The 24,237-nt window shown below is 40.6% G+C and overlaps 1 long non-coding RNA gene across 2 annotated transcripts in view; it reads left to right on the top strand.

Moving 5' to 3' along the window:
* Positions 1-22,552, top strand: part of LOC140511100 (uncharacterized) — a 33,511-nt gene extending 10,959 nt beyond the window's left edge. For both annotated transcript variants that reach the window (XR_011969432.1, XR_011969433.1), the window contains exons 4-6: positions 8,480-11,801; positions 12,150-12,248; positions 21,095-22,552. This is a non-coding gene — a long non-coding RNA (uncharacterized lncRNA). The remainder of the gene's footprint in view (positions 1-8,479; positions 11,802-12,149; positions 12,249-21,094) is intronic.
* Positions 22,553-24,237: the final 1,685 nt, after the last annotated feature.

Genomic DNA, 24,237 nt, shown 5'->3' with positions numbered 1-24,237 from the left:
TGTACAATGACTACAATAGAAGGGACAGCTAGGTGGCACCACAGTGCATAGAGTACCATCCTGTAGTCGGGAAGACTCATCTCCCTGGGTTCAAATTTGGCCTCAGACACTTAGTAGCTGTGTGACCCTGGGCAAGTCACTTAATCCTGTTTGCCTCAGTTTCCTCATCTGTAAAATGAGCTGGTGAAGGAAATGGCAAACCACTCCAGTATCTCTGCCAAGAAAACCCTAAATGGGGTCACGAAGAGTTAGACAAGACTGAACAATACAATACAACCACAGAAATTAAAAGAACAAAATCCCAACTGAATGCTGTCTAACTATAATGACCCAGCTTAGCGCCAGAGAAGAGTCAAGAAAATGTACCTCTCTCTCTTATTTGCAGAAGTGGGAGCCTATGGATGTTGGTTGGTTTTGTTAAACTTTTCCCTCCTTCCCATTTCTTTGTAATTCTTCATTCTCAAGAATGGTTAGGTGGTTATAGGAGGGGGAGGTCTAGGGAATGTAAAAACAAAAGAGGAGCAGCCATATATCTGGCATACTTTCAACTCATCACCACCCAACGTATGTTTATGTGTGTGGCTAGATGTCTAGTGTGTCTGTTCTTATGTGTATCCATGTAGGTGTCTCCAAATCTATCTCTCAGTGACTCTGTTTCCCAATGTGTCTCAAGTCCCTGAATGTGTTTCTGCATATTTCCATACATGTGTCTATATGAGTATATCTCCATGTGTTCATTGTACTCTCTCCAAGTCTCTCAGTGTCTCTGGGAGGCACTTTCTTGTAAGATGTAGGGGACAACGGTTCTGCTCAGGGACCCTCCGGCACCTTCCTCACACCAGGAGACACTGCTCAGTTTCTGCCTCCTGCTTAGGAACAGGAGCCCCTAGGCAGTCACCTCTCTTTCCTGTCAGAGTTGCTGCCTAGAACAGCCCTGGCCAGCTAGATGGAAGGGGGCAGGTGGGGGGCGACTCCGTCTGCTCCCCATATGGGTACATTGTCTGTCCCTGCCTGAGGCACACGGACACACACAGACACACACGGCATCCGCCTCCCCATTCATTAGCCTCCACATGGGGGCTGATTGGGGAGGAGGGCAGCTGAGTTTCTTTCAGATTGAAGCCTCCAGGCCCCCTTCCCTCATCCCCCATTCCTGTCTGAGTCTGCCAGCCTCAACCAAATGTGTGCACAAAGGAATGGCATGAGTGTGCATGTAAGCACGTGGAATCAGGTGTACTCATGAGGGTAAGTATATATAAGTAAATGTGAACTGTATAATACATGTAAAAACACATGTGAACATGAGGATACATATAAGCATGTTAGGCACTTGTGAGTGGAGGTACCTGTGAGCATGGGTACCTGTGATCATATCTATGTGAGTATGGGGACATGTGAATATGAGGATGGATGTCATGGTGCAGGATCAGAGTGGGGTAGAACAGCCCTATGTGGAGATGAGGGAGGGAGAGCACAACTTATAACTTGCAAATAGGAGAGAGGCCACCAGTGGCAGCTTTTCTACGTCTTTAGAAACCTAAAAATAGAGTTATCTTTCCCCTTCCAGAGCACAATTATCACAGAGGATCTATGGCCTCTTATGTGCCCTCATTCCAGATCTTTCCCTTCTCATCTCCTTAGGATCCCCTTCAGCCAGCCTATTGTCACATATCCCCCAACATACCAGTTCTGCCTGACTCATCTTCCCACTCTTCCTAAGCCTCTTTGCTTGGCCAAATTCTGTTTCCCAAGGCCCCAGTAAGGAAGCTTCCTGATTATACTAGTCCACAGAGGTCCCTTCTCCCCCAGACTGCTGCAGTAGTCCCAAGTAGATGTCCCAATGTGAGCCTAGATAGGGTTAGGGACCATCCTAAGTATAGGGAGAAGATCTGTTCATTATGGCCTATGTGTAGCCTGTGAGAAGGACAGATAGATTTTTATGGAACCTCTTCCATAAAAAAATAATATTGAGGACGAAAAGTTATCTCTTGATTGGCCCCTAAGAGAGAAAATCATGGTTCAGATAATCTCAAATACCAACTCTTTTTGAGTATGAGGTCCCTTTTTAACATTAAAAAAATTATCACCACATGATAGTACATATCTCATTAATATCTGTCTTATGTGTAAATAAATGAGGCCAAAAAGCTACCACGAATTCAGGAGGGCATTTAAGTGAATTTATATTTTATTAATCACAACAATGTCTACAGACATTTAAATAATAGCAATACATGTATATGAGAGTCACATGGCATACTGGATAGGGACCAGGCCTAAGAATCAGGAAGACCTGTGTTCAGGTCCTGATGCTGACCTATACTGGCTGTCTGACCCTGGACAAGTCACTTAACCTCAAAGTGCTCTGATCATCTCTCTAAGACTAAATATGTTGCATTAGTGAGGGAATTATCTCATCTAGAACTTCTCCATAGCATTGAAATAACTGGTCTAGTACCAATCCTCAATATTACATTTTTCAATATTATGTATCTGTACATATGATACAGATCACATATTACATATATGTTTATACTATGCAGCTAACAGGCACAGTGGACAGAGTGCCAAGCCTGAAATCAGGAAGACTTCCTGAGTTCAAATCTGGCTTCAGACACTTACTAGCTGTGTGACCCTGAGCAAGTCACTTAATCCTGTTTGCCTCAGTTTCCTCATCTGTAAAATGACCTAGAGAAGGAAATGGCAAACCACTCCAGTATCATTGCCAAGAAACCCTTAAATGGAGTCATGGAGAGTTGAACATGATTGAAAATGACTGGACAATACCAACAATAATATACATATATGTAATAGATATATGTGTAGTTATGTACATATATACGTATGAGACATTTTATTCAGTCTATAGAAGATATATGTGCTTATTTATCATAGTGAGTCTTGCTGAATATCTTCTTGGAGCTAACTAAATATAGATCAATGTGAAGATGTATGTGATCCTATGACTTTGTGAGATCCCTTGTAATAATTCTTTGGACCCACTCCTTGGAAGCTATAGCCCACAGGGTTGGGAACCATTGGGCTAGAGTCATTTTTACCAGACTCATAGGGTCATAGAACAAGACCTGCATTAGGTAGCAGCCCATTTTACTTTAGCTAATAAATGGGAACCCATGAAAATAAAGCCCATTGGTTTGATGAAACTGAGGCTGTCCCTGTGCACAGAAAGGTGGGGCTCCTTTTCCTAGGGAGAGGGTAGATGGAGAATTAGGGCAGAAGTCCATGTGTTTTTGTCCTTTGTTCTCGAGGAGGACCATGACTTCAAAATGATGGCATGATGTGCAGTTGACTTTGATGTGAGTGAGGGAGTGCTGTGCAAGGTCACCAGCCTCACTTTCTCCTCCAGAACCCAGAAGTCCATGAGGTCAGAGTCCAGTAGGGGACATGATTAAATAAGACCCACTGGAAGCCATCTAAAACCAACTGAAAGTGAGAAGAGGTAAAAGGAAGTTGGGCAGAGGGAATAACTGAAGTTTAGGAGCTCAAAAGAAATTTACAATAAGACATGAAAGAGACCATTCCTCATTCTATAACTCTCTTTTCTCCTAAACCCTGCCCTTCTCTGACTCCCTAGTCCCCACCCCCTTTTCTCCAAGCCTCACCTTTTGTCCTGGGCACCCTTAGCTCTCTTTCTCTCACTCTCAATCCCTGCTTCTTTCTCTGATCCGGTCTCCTGATTCTCACTTCTCCCATCCTCTAGTCCTATCTCTGTTCTCACATTTCTCATCCGTCCTTCACCATCCTATATTTCTACCACAGTTTCTCTGCTCCCCATCCCTGCTTCTCAGCTCTCAGTTGCCCCTACTATCCACTTCTGCCCTGCATCCACTGCCCCTCCTCAACTTTCATCTTTTCTTCAATCAAACTTTCTCTGCAAGACCTCCCTTCCCCAACACTCTGAAATGGGTCATGAAATTTGGATGAGTTTTGAGGCGATGGTATTTGAATTAGTTTTGACTATGGTGCTTTATTTTCTCCCACACGTGTAAGAAGGACAGCATCTTGGGTAGGTAATTCCTATTCAGGTAGGAATACATGAAATGAAGCTTGTAGAAGGTAAGAGTGATTTCATTTTTCTCTTTTCACCTCCAACATTTAGTGCCTAGCAAAGTCCTTTGTACACACTAAACTGTTATTGAATATTTGTTCCTTTTAATTGAATGTAATGAGAACCAACACTCAGGGGAGGAGAAGTGGGATAAATCCTGATTGGTTGACAGTTTGGTGGGATTCTTAAAAGCTAATAATAATATAATACTGACATTTTTGTAGCACTTTAAGATTTGCATTATTATCATATATTACATTATTTTATAATGTAGCAACACATTTTATCATATTATATTAAATATTATAATCAATATCATTATTAAGATTTGAGATTTATATAGCACTTTAAGATTTGCATTATTATGTATTACATCATATTACAATGTATCAACACATTTTATCATACCACATTATAATATTTTATAATTGTTATCATTATTAAGAGTTGACTTTATATAGCACTTTAAAATCTTCATTATTACTTAAAATTATATTATATAGTTATAAAATAATAACATTACCTTATATATAAGAATCATTGTTATCATTATCATCTAAGATCTGACATTTATACAGTACTTTGAGATGTGTAAAACTTACCACATACTTTATCCTATATGAGTCTTACAATAAGTAGATGAGAGAATAACTATAGGCATCAATATTTCCATTTTGTATGTGAGGGAACTGAAGTTCAAAGAGATAACTTCCCATGGTCACACAACTAATCTCAGAGATCATATTTTATCCCAAGTTCAACACTTTATACCCTGGTCTGAGTTGCTGTTCAAAAAAGGGTATGACAACCTAAGAAGCTAGAAGTTGGGTGATTCCAACACAGCCTCAAAGGATGGGCTCTCTCAGGAGGTACCAAGAAAAACCTGAATATTATATATATATATAAGCCATAGCTTTTTCTTTCTACATCCCTATCTTCTCCTTGGTATGCGTTGTAACTTGATCCTACTTCATCAGGGAGCAGCGTGGGGTGTCCCAGTGTGATTTGCAAAGTCTTTATCAAACCTGGGAGTGGCCACGTATGTATGTATGTATACATGTATAAAAGAGTTCCAAGCGCCATAGTCAGAAAGGTCCTATGAAGGTAGACTACACCAAGGCATAAAGCTAAAGAAATCAGTTAATACAAGGATATAACAGTGAGTGTTCTCATTTCTAATAAAGGTCTGGATCAGGGATGCCTGGTGTGGCCTCGAGGCCACAGGCTCCCCACCCTTGGTCTAGAGTCATGGAAGAGAAGGGAAGGGAAAGGAAGATAAAATAATGTATTGTTTTTTTCAAAAATCCCTAAGTAATACAAATGTTAAAGTTCAGTTAGATGTTGATTAAAATAAAGATGCAATTTTTTCCCCCATCTAAGTTCACAGACTTCTACTCTAGTTCAACTCCCTCATTTTACACATGAGAAAACTGAGGCTCATCGAGGCGATATGATTTCCCCAAGGTCACACAATTAGTGCTAGCTCCAAAAACAGAATCCAGGTCTTCCAACTACTAGTCCCCTATTCTTTCTACTGGGGCAGATAAGTGGTGTAGTGGATAGAGCACTCGGCCTGGAGTAGGTAAGACCTGAGTTCAAATCCAACCTCAGAGACTTACTAGCTGTTTGACCTTGGACAAGTCACCTACCTCATCTATAAAATGAGAACACTGGAGAATGAAATGGCAAACTACTCCAGTATTTTTGCCAAGAAAAGCCCATAAACAGTATGGTCCACAGGGTCACAGAGAGTTGGACATGAATGAACAATAATTCTTTCTACTGACATCAGTCAATAAGCATCTATTAAACATCTATTCTGTGCCAGGCACTGTTTTAAGCACTAGTGTACACCAAGACAAGGTCAGATATGACTCTGGTTTAGTGTCTAGTCTCATGAGTTCATGTCCAACAGATGCTCCTGAAATCAGATAGCAGGTTGACCTAAAAATCTTGTTAACCATGCACTCTAAATTAGCATCTACTCCACTAAGCATGTCTTTTGTGAGTGGACAGAGCATTGGACTTGAAGTCAGGAAGACCTCAGTTCAAGTCTGGTCTTGAATACTTAATAGGCAAGTCACTTAACTTCTATCTGCCTCAGTTTCCTCAACTGTAAAATTGAGATAGAAATTATATTTATCTCTCAGGTTTGTTGTTAAGGATCAAAGAAAATAATATTTGTAAAGGGATTAGCAGTGTGACTGGCACATAGTAAGTAGGTGCTTAATAAATACATGTTTACTTCCCCTCTTCCTTGGTGCTGAATCACAGTTTTTCTCTGGGTGATTTAATACCACAAATCACAGAATCTTACAGCTGGAAGGGATCTTGTTGTTGTTCAGTTGGGTTTTTTTCAGTTGTGTCCAATTCTTCATGATCCCATTTCTTTTTGGGAAAGATACTGGAGTGATTTGCCATTTGCTCCTCCAGCTCATTTTACAGATGAGGAAACTGAGGCAAATAGGGTTGAGTGACTTGCCCAGGGTCACGCAGGTATTAAGTGTCTGAAGCCAGATTTAAACTCAGGAAGACGAGAGTTCCTGACTTCAGGTCTGACACTCTATCTATTGCACCACCTCGGGACTTTAGAAGGCATTTATTTCAATCCGTCTTTGACTACTACACATCCCAGAAATGGTCATCCAGCCTTTACTTGAAGACCTCCAAAGAGAGAGGAAACCTACTACTTCATAGTCCATTCCAATTTTTGATAACTCTGCTTGGGAATTTTTCTGTCTTTCTTCAACTAGCTTTGGATTTGAAGTACTTGGGTTCAGATTCTGCCTCTGAAATTTCCTATCTGTATAATCTTGAGCAAATTACTCAACCACCCTGGGCCTTGATTTACATTAGGCATGGCACATGGAAAGAATGTTGGATTTGGTGTCAGAGGACTCCTGTCCAGATCTTATCATTGCTACTGACCTTAAATAAGTCATTTAACCCACCTGAGCCTAAGTTGAAGCATATGACCTCTGAACTTCCTTCCAGCTCTATATCTTTGATTCTGGGCTCCTAATTTTATACTTTGGGGTCAAGCACTAAAAGGGAAAAGCATTAGGGCATGGTGGAAAAAAATGGAATGAAATGGAATGAAAAGAATGTCAGATTTAGAATCAGGGGACTTCTGTCTAAATCCCAATTGCCACTGACTAGTGTGTGACCTTGAACAAGTCATTCAGCCCATCTGAGTCTCAGTTTCTTCATCTGTAAATTGAAAAGGTTGAACCAGATGACCTTTAAGGTTTCTTTTAACCCATAATCTGTAATCCTATGATCCTGTGTAATCCTTAACCTACATGACAACCCTTCAAATACTTGAAGATAAATACTTGACCCCAAGTCTTCTGTAAGCATAAAAGGCATCAGCTTGGCCAGGTCAAGACTAGGAGAAAAATATACCCTTGAATGAGGGACCCTTAAGGAATCAAATGATGGAAAAGGGATTTGTGCCCAAAAGATGTGGTGAGTCAGTCAGATGAGAGAGGTTTCTAAATGTGGAGTGATCTGAAAACATTCTTGATTTAATGACAGGCACACCCCTAATGACTACTCTAGAATCAAAGAGGATCCTCTGGGGGGAAGAGGAAGGAGAAATAGAATGGGCAGATCTAAAGACCCCACCAAGGGATACAAGCAGAAAGAACCTGGTGTGGTCTCAGTGACTAGGGAATGAGTTAGAACTAAGGACAGGGATGAAACAATTTCTGCCTTTACTATTAGTGAAAATTGTTTGCTATGTTTTCCACCTTGCTATATGGCTAAAGAATGTATGATAATAAACAAATCATAAAGTGGGCTCTGGACAGGCACTGCCCTGGGACTCACTGACCTGTTCCTTGAGAACACAAGGGAGTGGGTGGGGCTGGCAGCTGGGTTGGGACAGGTGTGGATGTTAATTGGACCCAGCAGGTGTCAGTTTCTCCAAGCTCTGCAAAGGGGTTGGGAAGTGAAGGTCCTTGGCAAGCACCCTCAGGCCCAAAGCAGGAGCTTGCTGGGAGGTACAACTGGCTGAGTTTTGGAGGCAGAAAGTAGGAGAGTCAGTTCTCAGCACTGGCAGGGGGCTATCATGATCAGCCCGAAGAAAGTGTGGCTCTGGGGCTTCATGGTGAGGCCTGGCCTAGACGCTGAATAGGAAAGGGAAGTGAGTTAGCTGCTCTTTGCTGGGTGAAGTGGGTTTTTCTTTCTTTTTCGTGGTGGGTAAAGGAGACTCAAGGCCAAAAGTAAAGGTCCAAGGAAGGAGTTTAGGGAAAAGGTAAATATAAGATTGTCAGGCAAGTGGAATGAAAGCTGTCCAATTTTATCATCCTGGAAGATTCCTACCACCTGTTTTTATTTTTTTTTTGTGAGGTCATAGACTTAGAAAGAACTTTAAAGATTATCTCATTCAATGTCTTCATTTTACAGGTACAAAAGCTGAGGCCCAGAGGAAGAATCTGATGTCACAGGAATCAACACCAGTTCTTTGACCTCAAATCCTGTGCTCTTTCTACCCTAGAAGTATGGTATCATTGTTATGGGAAAGAAGGGAGAGAGGTCAGGACTGAATATTTGTTTCCCCTGTGACAACTATATAGGCCAGAACCCACTCAAAAAGGAACATTCCTGAATCTCCTTTTAGTCGAAGGAGGGATGTTCTGTGGCTAGATCCAGTTATATTCATCTGGAATCTTCATGGTTTTTGTCTTTGTATCCCCTGCAAAGGATGTAGAACATAGCACGTAATAAATGCTCAAAGACATGAACTGAATACCAGTTCTGCCACAACTAGCTCTGTGACCTTGTGTAACGATCATTACCATAAACAACAACCTTAACAAGCATCTGATGCACTGACTGACCATATGCTACTGTGCTAAGCACTAGGGATACAAAGAAAGGCAAAAAACAAGAGCCTCAAGGCTCTTACATTCTGATGGTGGAGACAACATGTAAACTATGTCCAAACAAGATATATGCAGTGTAAATGAGAAGTAATCTCAGAGGGAAGGCACTGGACAGGAAAGGGAGAAGAAAAAAGAGAGATTGTTACCAAAGGTAGAATTTAAGCTGAATTTTCAAGGGAATCTAACTCAAAATCTAAGAATTTAGGTACCTTCCACATGGTTCTGAGCTCAAGAGAGGAAATCCTTATTCTACAGAATAACACTGTCCTGTCTTCTGCTTGGTATAGCTTTCCCATCCCAGAATTTGCTACTGGCTCAGGGCCTGGTATCTCTCCTTCACCTCAAATTCCAATCAGCCTTCCCAGAAAGATAAGCTGAGGTAGGGTTGAATTTGGTTAGATAGGAATGGAGCTAGTTAGTTCCAGAAGTAATCTGGCCTCTGTGGATGGATAGATTGTGGAGATCTTAGGACAAAATACTTGGACACTTGTAAACTCATCAATTTCTACAGTTCATTTAGTAACGATGATGATGATGATGACAGGTAGCATTTACATAGTTCTTTAAGCATTTTGCAAAACTCTTTACAAGTGTGATCAAATTTTATCCTCACAACAACCCTATAAGGTTAATACCTGAAAGGCAGTACTATTATTTTCCCCATTTTACAGATGAGGAAACTGAGGTAGGCAGATTTTGACTTGCCCATAGTCACACAACTACTAAACGTCAAGGACAGGATCTGCACTCAAGAATTCCTCACTGCAGGTCCAGTATTGCCTTCCTGTCTCTCTAGTTTTCATTTTACCTTTTCCCCTTAGTTACCAGAAAAGCCATTTTTAAGACAGAATGGAATCATTGAGCTAGAAAGGACCTTCGAGGGTTTTTATCTAGTACAGCCACTTTATTTTACAGATGAAGAAACTGAGCACAGAAAGGTCATAGATCACAAATTTAGAGTCCAATATATTCATTTTATATTCTTTGTAAAGAATATAAGTATTCAAAAATACAACACATTGTTTGGCCTCAGCTCAGAGAAATTAAATAACTTTCCCAGGGTCACATAGAATTTTGCCCCAGGTTCTTGGACAATAAATCCAGCACTCTGTCCATCATGCGGTACTGCGTTGCTGAAGATTGTACACTGCAATAAGTGGCAGAATTTAAGCTGAAGTCTTTAATAAGACTAATTCTTTTCCTTATGAGCAATTTTTTTTTGTATTGAGTGATAAAGGAAGAAGGTATTTGTTCTTTCCCAGTCCAGTAGAATTGGAGGAGTCCAGTTCATTGAATTGAATTGAACTCTACTTGTACCACTAACTAGCTATGTGGCCTTGGATAAGTCACCTACCCTTTTCTGACTAAACAGAGACTAGTAGTGGCTGGAGAGTGGCAGTACTAGCGTGTGTATCGTGGCGGGGAGGGGTTGTCCTCTGAAAGTAAGAACTTGAGGAAGTAATTTCAAGAAACTGGTCACTTTCTTGCCTACTGAAGGGGTTCTAGGCTGGGCTGGGGGTAGGATCAGGGCAATAAACACAACTGTCATGTGGTAGAAAAAACATTGAATTTGCAGTTAGAGAGCCTGAGTTTGAACTTCAGCTTTGCTACTGATCACCTGTGTGATGCTGGACAAATTCGTTGACCTCTATGGGCTACAATGTCTTTATATATAAAGTGACAGTGTTGGGCAAGCTGATTTTGAAAGTCTCTGTTATTCCATGAGCTTATGATGACCTCTGCTACGGTCAGGAGAGATGACGAAGGAGGCATTAGACAAGTTGAAAAAAGGTCTCTAAATGGATATAGTCATATTCTGTCTATTCTGAGAATGTTTGACTGGGACAGTTTGAGTTGGAACATGGGGAGATATCCAGACAGACACATAAATGTGAAGGGATTGGTGGATAAACGTGATGTAATTAGTGAATCCTTTACGAGAAAGAGATGGCACAGATCCAGGGTCAGGGCTGTACACTCCATATGCAGGAGAGCAAGAGGAGACAGAACTATTTCATTTACATTAATTCCTTACGTGGAAATGCAGCTTTATAAAACCAATTAGAGGAGGAAGATTCCATTTACAGAAGCACCCACTATAGGATGCTCAAATTCAACAGGACAAGACAGTACTTATCATCTACCTGCTCTTGCAAGACTACCCTTCCCTCAACTTCCTTATTTTGGCTAGAGAATAGTGCCATCTCTTCAGTCACGTAGGGTCACAACCTTATAATCATCTCTAAATCCCAATGCCTGGGAAAGGCATTTATTTCTATTTTATAAAGATCAAGGTCATCCACCACATCCTGGGCCATCACCAAGCATCTTGAATTTTGTCCTGCCACTGAACTTTGATGACTCTGGAAGAGAGAGTGAGGCTGATGACTTTGTGCAACTCTGCTTCACTTCAATCCAGTTCACAAGCAAGATAAGCCATCACCCTCATGATATCATTGGTCCTCTTTGAAAACAAAGGATGAACGACAACTCCTCACTTTCTTGCACTCTGAGTGTCCATTCAGTTGCCAAGTCTTTTAGATTCTACCTCCCCAATGTCTGTCTTATTTATCTTCTCTCCTCTCATACAGGCACCCCCCTAATTGGAGCCCTTATCATATCTTGCCTGGACTATGACAATAGCCTCCTAATAGCTCTCCTTGCTTCTATTCTCTACTTCTCCAATCGACCTTCAACACAACTGATATTTTTAAAGCACAGAATTCACCATGTCACTTCCCTGCTCAATAAGTTCCAGTGACTCCTTAGTTACTCAAGGACCAAATATAAACTCTTCTGCCATTGAAAGCTCTGCTCATCTTGGTTCCAACTCACATGTCCAGGTCAGTTATTTGTAATTTTCCTTCATGTACTCTATGGTACAGACAAACTGGCCTTCTTGCTGTTGTTCCTCATACATGAAATTCAAACTCCCAATGTTTCACAACTTATTGCCCAAGTATGGAACGCTGTTTCTCTTCAGTTCTGCCTTTTGGAATCCCTAGCTTCCTTCAAACGTTCGCTCAAGAGCCTCCTCCAAAGGAAACCTTTCCTAGCCTTTCCACCCCTAATGCTAGTGCCTCCACCCCATGCTTTTGAAATAAAAAAAATACTTTGTATATACATGTGTGTGTGCATGTGTGTAAGCTCCATGGTGGCAGACTGTTTAATTTTTGCCTCTTTATCCCCAGTAATACCACAAAAGGATTACTATGATGTCTCATCAGGAAGTGACCTTGTATTTTCTATGACTATGCCAGTGGGAGCCAAGTTCTGACAGGTTCTACCATGTGAGTATGACCCCAGGAGAAGATCAAATCTGTTTCTCAAGGGTGAGCCTAGTTAACCCCAGGAAGTTGATCACCAATAGTCTGGTCACCTGATGATATAATCTTTTATGCCATGGAAGTCTATGAAGCAAAAAAAATTAAAAATAGTGCTCAGTCCTGTGGGGTCCTCTTCAGCTTCTGCAGAGATAGGGGCAGAATGATGGGAAAAGGAGGGAGTAAATGGTGGGAAGAATCAGAGAGTCAATCAACAAGCATTTACTATGAAGAAGGCACTTATACTATATATAAATCACTATGTATTGGCATTGTGCTAAGTGCTGGAGATACAAAGAAAGGCAAAAGATAGTCCCTGACAACATATAAATAACTAGGTACATACAAAGTGTGCATGGATTAGATAAAGATAATCTGAAAGAGAAAGGCTGAATTTTGAAGGAAGTCATGAAAACTGAAGCAGAGGGCAAAGGACAAAGTATTTCAGGTACTGGGAACAGCTAGGATGAAGGTATAAAGATGGGAGATGTAGAGACTGTAAGCCTGGGTACCCAGGAGAATAATGGTACCCTCAACAGTAACAGGGAGGTTGGGAGGCGAGAGGGTTTGAGGGAAAAGCTAATGGTTTTGTTTTAGGCATGTTGAGTCTAAGATGCCATTCAGTTTGGTATACCCAAGGAATGGCTGGAAATATATCAGTATAGCTCAGCAGAGAGACTAGGACTGAATATATAGATCTGGAAATCATTATTGAACTTATGGGAGTTGATCAGATAACTAAGTAAATAGAGCAAAAGGAGGGCCAGGATAAAGCCATGGGAGCACCTAAGGTTATTGGGCATGATATGGAGAAAGAACTAGCAAAGGAGACTGAAAAGGAGTGGTTGAACAGATAGAAGGAGAGCCAATATAGCTCAGTGTCACAAAAATCTAGAGAAACCTTAGGATACTTACTTTGTACAGTTTTTAGATATCAACAAACATTAATTTTATTCTTGGTACTCTAAACGTGAGATTCTTGTCCAATGACATATTACTGGATGAGCTGAATATATCTATTTTGATATTTTTGCTATGAACAAAACCAGAGAAAAGGAAGAAGTTATAGCTCAAGAGAAGGTTTACTCACAGGTATTCCTTGGGGAGGCAAAGGAAGGAATTGGTGGAATGGGTTTTGTTGTATGCCCAAAAGCTACAAGAAGCATTATCTCATGAGACATATGGTCTTCATGTAATCCAGTACTAAAGATAAGTATCTGCAAAAAAAGACCACCATGAGAATAGATACAGTTTGCATACTAATATTGGTTGCTGAGCATAAAAAGAGAAAGTCTATGAAGAACATATTAATATCCAACTTGAATGCAAAAGTGGAAAAAAGCCAAGATGAAGAGAAATATATGGGAAAACATGGTTCAGGAGACAGAAGACTACAGAGGTCTTATGCCTCCATATCATGAAAATTTCCTTTAATGAAGGAATTGGTAGATATTAAATGTGGCAAACAGCAAATAACATTACAAAGAAAAAAATTGTCCATATTTTCATAGACAGGAAAAGATACTTATTATGGACATTAGAATTATTCCTTGTTTTGGCACAGTCAGATCATTGACTCAGACCAAAATTTATAATAAAAAAGAAGAAAGAATAGTAATGAGGAATAATATGTGGCATAAGATTTAGAAGATTAAATCCTTAGTTATTGATTGAAAATTAAAAATGAGAAAGGGATAACAAAATGTCCTCAGCATCAACAATAATAATTTCATCCAGAAGCTAAGTCAATGGAAATCAGATGTTACAACAAGGCAATCAAAAGAGCCCATGAAGAGTACTGGTCAACAAATGCTTGACTTGCTTGACAAGCAGAGACAGATGGCTGCCAAAGGCAACATTGGGTTAAAAAATAAACTCATCTGTAGAATGTTTTGAAGAAGAATGATGGAAAATCATGAGTAGCATCCTCTCATAAAGCAGAGAGATGCAATGGAGAGTAAAACCAGTCTAAAGAAAGCTTGGCACCACAGCCATCTAAGCAAAGCCATCTGAAGGGCATTCAAGGATGAAAATGGATAGTGAGCTACATACAGAAGAGAGATGGAAAATATTTGCAAAACTTATCATGACAAACTCCATCAAGGATAATATAACCACCACACTTGGACTCTTAAGTCTCTGAGATGCTTACAGAAGAAGAAGAAATGGCACTAAGAAGAACAAAGATGTGGAAAGCAACTGGACTAGATCAAATATAATGAAGAGGATGTCTGGGTGGAAGTAATACGATTGTAAGGGCATTGAGGGACTCATTTATTAGGTCAATCAGTTCAGAAGCATTCATTAAGTACTTACTATGTGCCAGAAACTAAGCTAAACCCTGAGGATGCAAGAAAAAAGGGCAGAAACACTGTCACTTCTCTTGAGGAAGTCACATTCTAATGGTCTAGATAACATGTAAAGAACAATATTCATAAAAGATATACATGGAATAGATGGAAAGTAATCTCAGAGAGGAAGCATCCACACCAGCAGACATGGAGAGGGCAGGGTTAGAGGAGAGAGGGGGACTAGGGAATATGGGATGTGAGCAGAGTTTTGAACCAAGGAAGCTAAGGGAAAGAATTGAGGAGGGAGAACACTCTAGACAAGGGCGAAAACCAATACAAATGCATCGGGTTGTGTTTAAGGAACTCCTAGTCGGCCAGCATGGCTAGATCATAGAGTATATGTAGGAGAGTAAAATATAAGAAGAGTAGATAGATAGGAAGAGACCAGGTTTTGAAGGGCTTTAAATGCCATAGGGCTTCATATTTTATCCTGAAGGTAATAGGGAATCATTGGCATTTATTGAATGGGGATATTAGACTAGGGAAAGAATTCATGTAGCTAGACCAATTAGAAAACTGTTGTAATAGTCCAGGTTAAAGGTGAGAGATAACAGCTCTGTGGTGGCAGTGGTTAGAGTGCCAGGTCTGGAATCAGGAAAATTCATCTTCCTGAGTTCAAATCTGGCCCCATACACTTATTAGCTATGTGACCCTAAGCAAGTCACTTAACCCTATTTGCTTTAGTTTCCTCATCTGTAAAATGAGCTGGAGAAGGAAATGGCAAACCACTCCAGAATCTCTGCCAAGAAAACTCCAAATTCAGTGATGAAGAATGAAACACGACTGGACAACAAAGAGATAACAAAATTTGGCAATGAAATAAATATGTAGCATGAGGCAGAGTGAGAGGTTGAAGATGACCCTGAGATTGCAAGCCTGGATGTCTCAGAGGATGATGGTACCTTCACCAGTAACAGGACAGTTGGAACAGTTTGGGGAAAGGAGGGGAAGAGAGACGAGGAGAAAGGGGATAAGCATTTATATAGCATTTATTATATATCAGGCACCGTGCCAAGTGCTTTACAAGTATGATTTCATTTGATCCTAATAACCTTGGAAGATAGGTAAGGTTATTATTTCCATTTGACAGTTGAAGAAACTGAGGCAAACAGAAGTTAAGTGACCTGCTCAGGGGGACACAGCTAGTAAGTATCTGAATCTGGGTTTGAACTCAGGTCTTCTGAGCTTGTGCTCCAGGTCCAGTGTTCTACCCACAGGACCACCTAGCTACCTCTAGGTAGCAAGATGAGTTCTGTTCTGGACATGTTGAGTTTGAGATGTATTAGGGGAATGTAGTTTGAGATGTTCAAGAGTGAGCTGGTGATAAGGGGCTGGAGCTGAGGAGAGAAACTGCAGCTATGTTTAAAAACCACAGCATATTTAGATTTGAGCATCATCTTCATAGAAATAATCACTGAAGCCAAGAGAGCTGATGAACTCACCCAGTAAGATAATACAGAGTAAGAAGAGAAGAGTGGGCATCTTGGAAGACACACATTTAGTGGACATGACTTGGATGAAAATCTAGCAAAGGAGACTTAACGTGTGTCATCAGAACTAGGAAAGCACAGCATCATGAAAATCCAGGAAGGAGTATCCAGTCAAAGGAGATAGTAGTCACCAGGGTCAAAGGTTGCAGAGGTCCAGAAGGATGAAGATCTTTAAAAAGGCTGTTAGATTTGACAAGTTAGATCATTGGTAACTTTGGAGAGGGCAGTTTTAATTGAAGTATGAGGTCAGAAGTCAAACTACAGAGAGTTTAGAATTAAACGAGAGGCAAGGAAGCACACCTAGTGTAGAAGAAATCTGAAGGAAGTAAAGATACCAAAGGTATGGAAAAAATTCCAGATCTCATTGACAAAAAAAAAAGAATCTAAGAAAACATCAGCAACTAGTGACTTATATGCTACTCTCCCATCTATAAAAAATCTTTATATATGAATTGAAGGCATCCTGGATGATGGTGTTGGTAAAGAATAAACAAGTTTCACAACATATTCAGCAATGGACCACATCTTTCTTATCTCACAATTGACTGGAAGATATAGAGACCATAAGAGCCTAGTGTGCTTTTTTGTTGATCATGAAAAAAAGCATTCAAATTCATACAATAAGATATTGCCTGACAGTCTTTTTAAAAAATTACAACCAACTCTCTTGTCCATAAATCAAGATCTTTCAAGATTCTTGGAAGATGTAACCACAGAAATAACCCTGTTCAGTGAACCTCTGATATTAAACATCAGGTAATGTATAAAACAGAGAGATGTATAATTACCAAAAATATTTGTCACCTTAATGGACATCCAACATAGAGTCCAGGTTAAAAAAGGATTCCTCGTGGATTGTGAGGTCCTTCAGATGTTTCTGTTTGCTGATGACATTGTCTATACAGCAAGCCCCAAGATACTGTAGGGCCTCCTGGAAGAGGTCTATAACTACTCAAAGGAGTTTAGCCTGTCCATCACTACAGAAAATACCAAATGAATGAAGAGTGTCTACTGTGGAGATTCCGACATGTATCTGAATAAAAATCTTATAGAGTTTGTCTAATGGTATGTGTATGTGGGACAAACAATACATATGGACAGTGGGCTTGAGTTGAAAAGAAGGAAGAAAGCCAGTTGGATTGCTTTTCAGAAACTGCAAAACACTTTGCTAACTTCAGGCTTTCTATAATAGCAAATACATATCTTTTTGATACAAATATTTTACCAGTGTTTCTATTTGGCAGCAAGACTTAGAATGCTACTGCCTTTGAAGAACTATAGATAAGGGGCAGAGCCAAGATGGCGGAGTAGAAACACACAAATACGCTAGCTCTGAACCCACAGCCCATGAAATATCTGTAGTAAAGAGCTGCCAATAAATTCGGGAACAGGAGAAGCCACATAACAGCAGAGTGGATAAGATTTCTGTTCCAGAAGGACCTGCAAACCTCTTGCAAAAGGTCCGTCGTGCTGCGGACTCGGAGCCCAGCCCAGCCCTGCCCTGTCCCCGTCACCGAGAGGAGAAGATCCGAGCGGACTTCAGGGACGGGATCTCCAGCGGCCACGCGGGTCCCTCCACCCACAGGTGACGGGGATCAGTGAGAAGGTCTCTTTGGTGGGTCGAGAGGGGAGTGGGGTGCCCCCATACTCAGGCCCCCTCGGGAGGCAACAGGAAGAAGACCAGGGCTCCCCAAGCAGGCAGGAGCCTGGATCCATTGTTGAAGGTCTCCACATAAACCCCCTGAGGGAACTGAGCCCGTGAGGCCGCCCTGCCCCCACCTGAGCACCTGAACATAATCTCACACTGAATAGCAGCCCTGCCCCCGCCCAAAGCCCTGAGGCTGGGAAGCAGCATTTGAGCCTCAGACCCCAAGCGCTGGCTGGGAGGATCCGGAGGTGAGGTGGGTGTGAGGAGAATATTCAGAGCTCAAGCCACTGGCTGGGAAAATGCCCAGAAAAGGGAAAAAAACCAAGACTATAGAGGGTTACTTTCTTGGTGAGCAGGTTTCTCCTCCCCTCCCTTCTGATGAGGAAGAGCGGTGCTCACCATCAGGGGAAGACACGGAAGTCAGTGCTTCTACATCCCAGCCCTCTCAATGGGATCAGTTCTGGGAAAAGGCCATAAAGAGCTCGAAAAATTTTCAAAATTATGTTAGAGAGGTGGAGGAAAAACTGGGAAGAGCAATAAAAGACTTGCAAATAAAGTATGAACAACAGATCAGCTCCCTGCTAAAGGAGACCCAAAAAAATGCTGAAGAAAATAACACCCTGAAAAATAGGCTAACTCAATTGGCAAAGGAAGTTCAAGAAGCCAATGAGGAGAAGAATGCTTTCAAAAGCAGAATTAGCCAAATGGAAAAGGAGATTCAAAAGCTCACTGAAGAAAATAGTTCTTTCAAAATTAGAATGGAACAGATGGAGGCTAATGACTTTATGAGAAACCAAGAAATCACAAAACAAAACCAAACGAATGAAAAAATGGAAGATAATGTGAAATATCTCATTGGAAAAACAACTGACCTGGAAAATAGATCCAGGAGAAACAACTTAAAAATTGTGGGCCTACCTGAAAGCCATGATCAAAAAAAGAGCCTAGACATCATCTTTCATGAAATTATCAAGGAAAACTGCCCTGATATTCTAAAACCAGAGGGCAAAATAAATATTGAAAGAATCCACCGATCACCACCTGAAAAAGATCCAAAAAGAGAAACTCCCAGGAATATTGTGGCCAAATTCCAGAATTCCCAGATCAAGGAGAAAATATTGCAAGCAGCTAGAAAGAAATAATTCAAGTACTGTGGAAATACAATCAGGATAACACAAGATCTAGCAGCTTCTACATTAAGGGATCGAAGGGCATGGAATAGGATATTCCAGAAGTCAAAGGAACTAGGACTAAAACCAAGAATCACCTACCCAGCAAAACCGAGTATAATACTTCAGGGGAAAAATTGGTCTTTCAATGAAATTGGGGACTTTCAAGCATTCTTGATGAAAAGACCAGAGCTGAAAAGAAAATTTGACTTTCAAACACAAGAATGAAGAGAAGCATGAAAAGGTAAACAGCAAAGAGAAGTCATAAGGGACTTACAAAAGTTGAACTGTTTACATCCCTACATGGAAAGACAATATTAGTAACTCTTGAAACTATTCAGTATCTGGGTACTTGGTGGGATTACACACACATACATGCACACGCACACACTCATAGAGACAGAGTGCGCAGAGTGAATTGAATAGGGTGGGATCATATCTTAAAAAAAAATGAAATCAAGCAGTGAGAGAGAAATATATGGGAGGAGAAAGGGAGAAACGGATTGGGGCAAATTATCTCTCATAAAAGAGGCAAGCAAAAGATTTTTTTAGTTTGGGGAAAAAGAGGGGAGGTGAGAGAAAAACATGAAGTTTACTCTCATCACATTCCACTAAAGGAAGGAATAAAATGCACACTCATTTTGGTATGAAAACCTATCTTACAATACAGGAAGGTGGGGGACAAGGGGATAAACAGGGTGGGGGGGACGATGGAAGGGAGGGCATGAGGAGGAGGGTACAATTTGAGGTTGACACTCATAGGGAGGGACAGGATCAAAAGAGAGAAATAGAAGTAATTGGAAGCAGGATAGGATGGAGGGAAATATAGTTAGTCTTATATAACACGACTATTATGGAAGTCATTTGCAAAACTACACAGATTTGGCCTATATTGAATTGCTTGCCTTCCAAAGGGAGGGGGAGGGGAGGGAGGGAGGAAAAGAAGTTGGAACTCAAAGTTTTAGGAATAACTGTCAAATACTGTTCTTGCCGCTAGGAAATAAGAAATACAGGTAAAGGGGTATAGAAAGTTATTTGGCTCAACAGGACAGAGGAGACGATGGAGACAAGGGCAGAGAGGAATGATGGAGGAGAGAGCGGAGTGATGATGGGGGCAATTGGAATGCTCGGTGTTTTGGGGTGGGGGGAGGGGACAAGGGGGGAGAAAATTTGGAGCCCAAAAATTCTGTGAAAATGAATGTTAAAAGTGAAATTAATTAATTAATTAATTTAAAAAAAAAAGAACTATAGATAAGCATCACACAGAAGGCAATGGAAAAGTCCCTGGTAGATGTGATCAGGCATATAACTATGAGGAGGGAGAGGGGGAGGGGAAGAAGAAAAGGAGGAGGAGGAGAGAGAGGAGGAACAGGAGAAGGGGGAGGGAGAGGGGAAGAAGAGGAAGAGAGATCAGTATTAAAGAACTGAATGACAGAAAGCTGTTATTATGGGCTGGTCATATGGTGAGAGTGAGGGGTGACAGGTGGATGGCCACAGCATTTAGTACCCTCAGGATGTTGAGAGAAAGCAACAGAAGTCTCCAGCATGTTGAGTGCACCCTCTATGGCAAACTTTTGGGGGAACATGGACAAGAGTTGCATAATTAGAGGGAACTCCAGAATCAATAAGATCTTGGATTTAATTGCGTATCTAACCCCTATCACAGTCCCTAAAGTATAACAGGTGCTTAAATGTTGGTTCAATGATTTCTTTCACTAGTAGCCACTTTGCTGTTTTGGAAATGTTGCCATTCGCCCACACTTTTTTCAATATGGTTTTATCTTTCTTGTTCTTCAGAAACTAGTCAGAAGACCTGGGTTTATAGCCTGACTCTTATAATTATTATCTGTGAGATCATGGATGTCATTTAACCTTTGAGCCTCAGGTTACCTTTCTGTAAAGTGGGAATAGTGAAAGTTGTATTCTCCATCACACCAGATTGCTGTGAAAGTGGTTTATAAACCTTAAAGGCATGTATATGTATGTATATATACATATATAGGGATATATGTGTGTACATATGTATATAAGTGTTTACATATATACACACACGAACATATATGTAATGAGGGCTTTCCTGGGATAGGAATTATGCTGGCAGAGGACTCACAACTTGTTCCCATCTCTCCCCTTCTCTCTCTTCCTCTTCCATAAGTGACTCTTTGGACCAAGAACATATATGTATGACTGGGAACAATAAAAAGAATGCCCATGTTTACTCCCCTCCTCAGAAAACTGCTATAGGAGATGTGGGCGTGTGTGGAGAGACACTCTACCTCCTGAGGTGGGGAAGAGGTAAGAGAAAGTCACTGGCCCTAACCCAAACTGGAGTCAGGACGGGAGACATTTGGTAGAAAAGAGGCAGAAAGTATCTCACTGGAGGAGCATTTTTGGATACCACTTATGCAAAATTGTGAGGGCAGCTTTTTCACCACAGTTGTCTAAAGATCCTAAGGGGATCCTTTTGTCTGCCACCCACTGTGAGGCAAGTGAAAAAGAGATTAAAGAAAATGAACAGTTCCCCTGCTCACCCACCCTCCAACGGAGGTGAGTAGTCTCTAAAAAAGGACTTACCAGAAACAGCAAAAAGGAGAAACAAAGGAGAAATGTCCTTCATCAGATGGCAGTGAAGACGTGAGGTGAGCAGTGAGGACTAAGCAACGGATGCAGAGATGGAAACTAACTAACTGGGACTGACAAAGGTGGAAGTGGAATGGAAGCAGCCAATGAGAAACAGAGCTAGCTGTGACTGACAGCTAGACCGTGGAGCTTTTGCCCAGTGACAGCTTAGGAGTTGAGAAGCTGCCTGGGGCAGATACTGTTTCCAGTAGCATTTTCAAAGTAAGTCTTCCTTTAGTGTAGGAGTTCTTATCTGGGAGTCCATGGTCCCAATCACCTTCACATTTATCTGGTAATCCTTGACATGATTCTTAATCTTTTGAGATTTTTTTACTTTTGTAAAGTAACTTGATATGAATAGGATTTGAGTTGCTTTCAAAATTTTGTAATTTTGAAATAAACACCTAATTTGATTTTATTGTAGAGCTAACTCTGAAGGGTCTCTGGATATATTTCAGGGGGTCCATGAATTTGAACGGGAAAAATGTGTCTTTATTTTCACTAACCTCTAACTGAAATTTAGGATTTCCTTCCATTAAGAATTTTTAAAAACCATCAATTACATTATTCTGAGAAGGGGTCCATAAGCCTCACCAGACTGCCAAAAGGATCCTTGAAAAAATTGTTTAGAGCCCCTATTTTAGTATCGTTGAAGTATGAGCCTCTAGGATTTGTTCCCTTTTTCCCACTGGTCAATCAATCAATAAACATTTACCAAGTACCTACTACGTGCCAGGCATTGGTACTAAGCACTGTTACAAGAGCCTTGAGAGGAAATGTTCTCCATTGGTTGATTAGCAACTAAAAACAATTGTACCTGTGCAGATTGCCTACTGGTCTGTGGATGATGAAGATGATGAAGATGAAGATGAAGATGATGATGATGTTTTGTGTGTGTGTGTATGTGTGTGTGATCAAGGTCACACAATAAGAGGTAAAACCTAAGCCCAGATCTTGCTGGTTCCAAGACTGACCCTCTTTTCAGGGCATTTATTTCCACCAATAAGGAGAGAGTTTCATAGTAATGGGTTTGGGATAAGGGTTATATTCATATACATGTATATGTATGTGTACATAAATGTATGCATGTACATACACATATATATTCTTCTTGTTGTAATTGTTTTGCTAATGGAAAAGTCAAGTAGCTTCTCAAAACCTCAATTTCCTTATCTATAAAATGAAGGGGGAGAGAGAGGGTGAATTCTCATTTCTAAAGTCCTTTCCTATCATTCATGACAAAGAAAGGAGAAAGAAAATAAGCATTTATTAAGTACCTACTATGTGCACCCACTTTGTGCAGGTACTGTACTAAGGGGTTTACAGTTATTATCTCATTTGATCCTCAAAACAACCCACTGAAGTGGATGCTGCCATTATTCCCCGTTTTACAGATGAGGAAACTGAGGGCAGAGAGAGATTACATGACTAGCCCAGGGTCACAGGGTTAGTATCTTAGGCTGGATTTGAACTCAGGCCTTCCTGACTCTCGGTCCAGCATTGTATAGTTCTTCACAGGAATAAATGAGCATCAGGACAGAGGGGAATCAAAGGATGTGATTTATTGATATTTTCAACAATTTCTGACAAGATTATATGGATGGTTGCATGTGTATCTACATGTAGACAAATGGTATCATGGAGTCAGGACTGGGAAGGGGAGAAGGGAGGTTACTCTTTTTGAAAAAGGAACTTGCAAATTAACCGGAAACAAAGTGCTTGGTAAGCAGGCTCATTGCTGGATATAGTACAAATAGTGGGTTCCATAAGGATCCTTGTGAGGGTCATTCTTAATTATGATATTAATATATTACTATATTAGGTACTATATTATATATTATATATGATATATATATATAATTATTAACATTACCTTTGTAATTCTCTCATGGTGATTTTCACATTCTGTACTGTGGTATAATAGAAGCACTAATTTTGCGAACTGGAGGACCTGGGTTCCAATTCTGACTCTGCTATTCATTAACTTTGTATATAACTTTGAACAAGTTACTTTACCATTGAAGGCTTAATTTTATCACCCTTAAAATGAAGGGAGTATATTCTCTTATCTCTAAGTGCTCAAGCTGGTGTCTGGCACACTGTTTATTGGTGTCAGTCATGTCCAACTCTTCATTCATTTGGGGTTTTCTTGGCAAAGATAATGCAGTGGTTTGCCATTTTCTTCTCCAGCTCATTTTAGAGATGAGGAAACTGAGGCAAACAGGGTTAAGTGACTCACCCAGGGTCACACAGCTAGAAAGTGTCTGAGGCCAAATATGAACTGGGGAAGACACGTCTTGCTGACTCCGGGCCTACCAGTCTATTCATTGCACCTCTTAGCTGCCTCCAGTATCATATTGTATATAAGCTTAAATAGCAGAATAGGGAGTTTTTCTATTCATGCCAATATTCATTTGAACCTAACAAATGGGTTACCTCCTGAGTCCACAAGAGACAGTCCCTATACTTGTAGTTAGCTCCTGCTTTGTAGTTTGATATTGAATTTATATGTGTTCATCCTTTGTTGCCGAAGAAGACCATGCCATCAGGGAAATAATAACATGACTTGCACTTGACTTTGTTCATAAGATGAAGATCATTCATTCCACCATCTCATTTTATAGAGGAAGAAACCAAAGGCTAGAAAGTAAAATGGTTTGGTCCCAGTAGGAGAGCTGG

Source organism: Notamacropus eugenii, chromosome 1 (assembly GCF_028372415.1).
Source record: "Notamacropus eugenii isolate mMacEug1 chromosome 1, mMacEug1.pri_v2, whole genome shotgun sequence".
NCBI classification, from domain to species: Eukaryota; Metazoa; Chordata; class Mammalia; order Diprotodontia; family Macropodidae; genus Notamacropus; species Notamacropus eugenii.
Note: the sequence above shows the minus strand (reverse complement) of the source record. Positions and strands in the feature narration are given on the sequence as shown.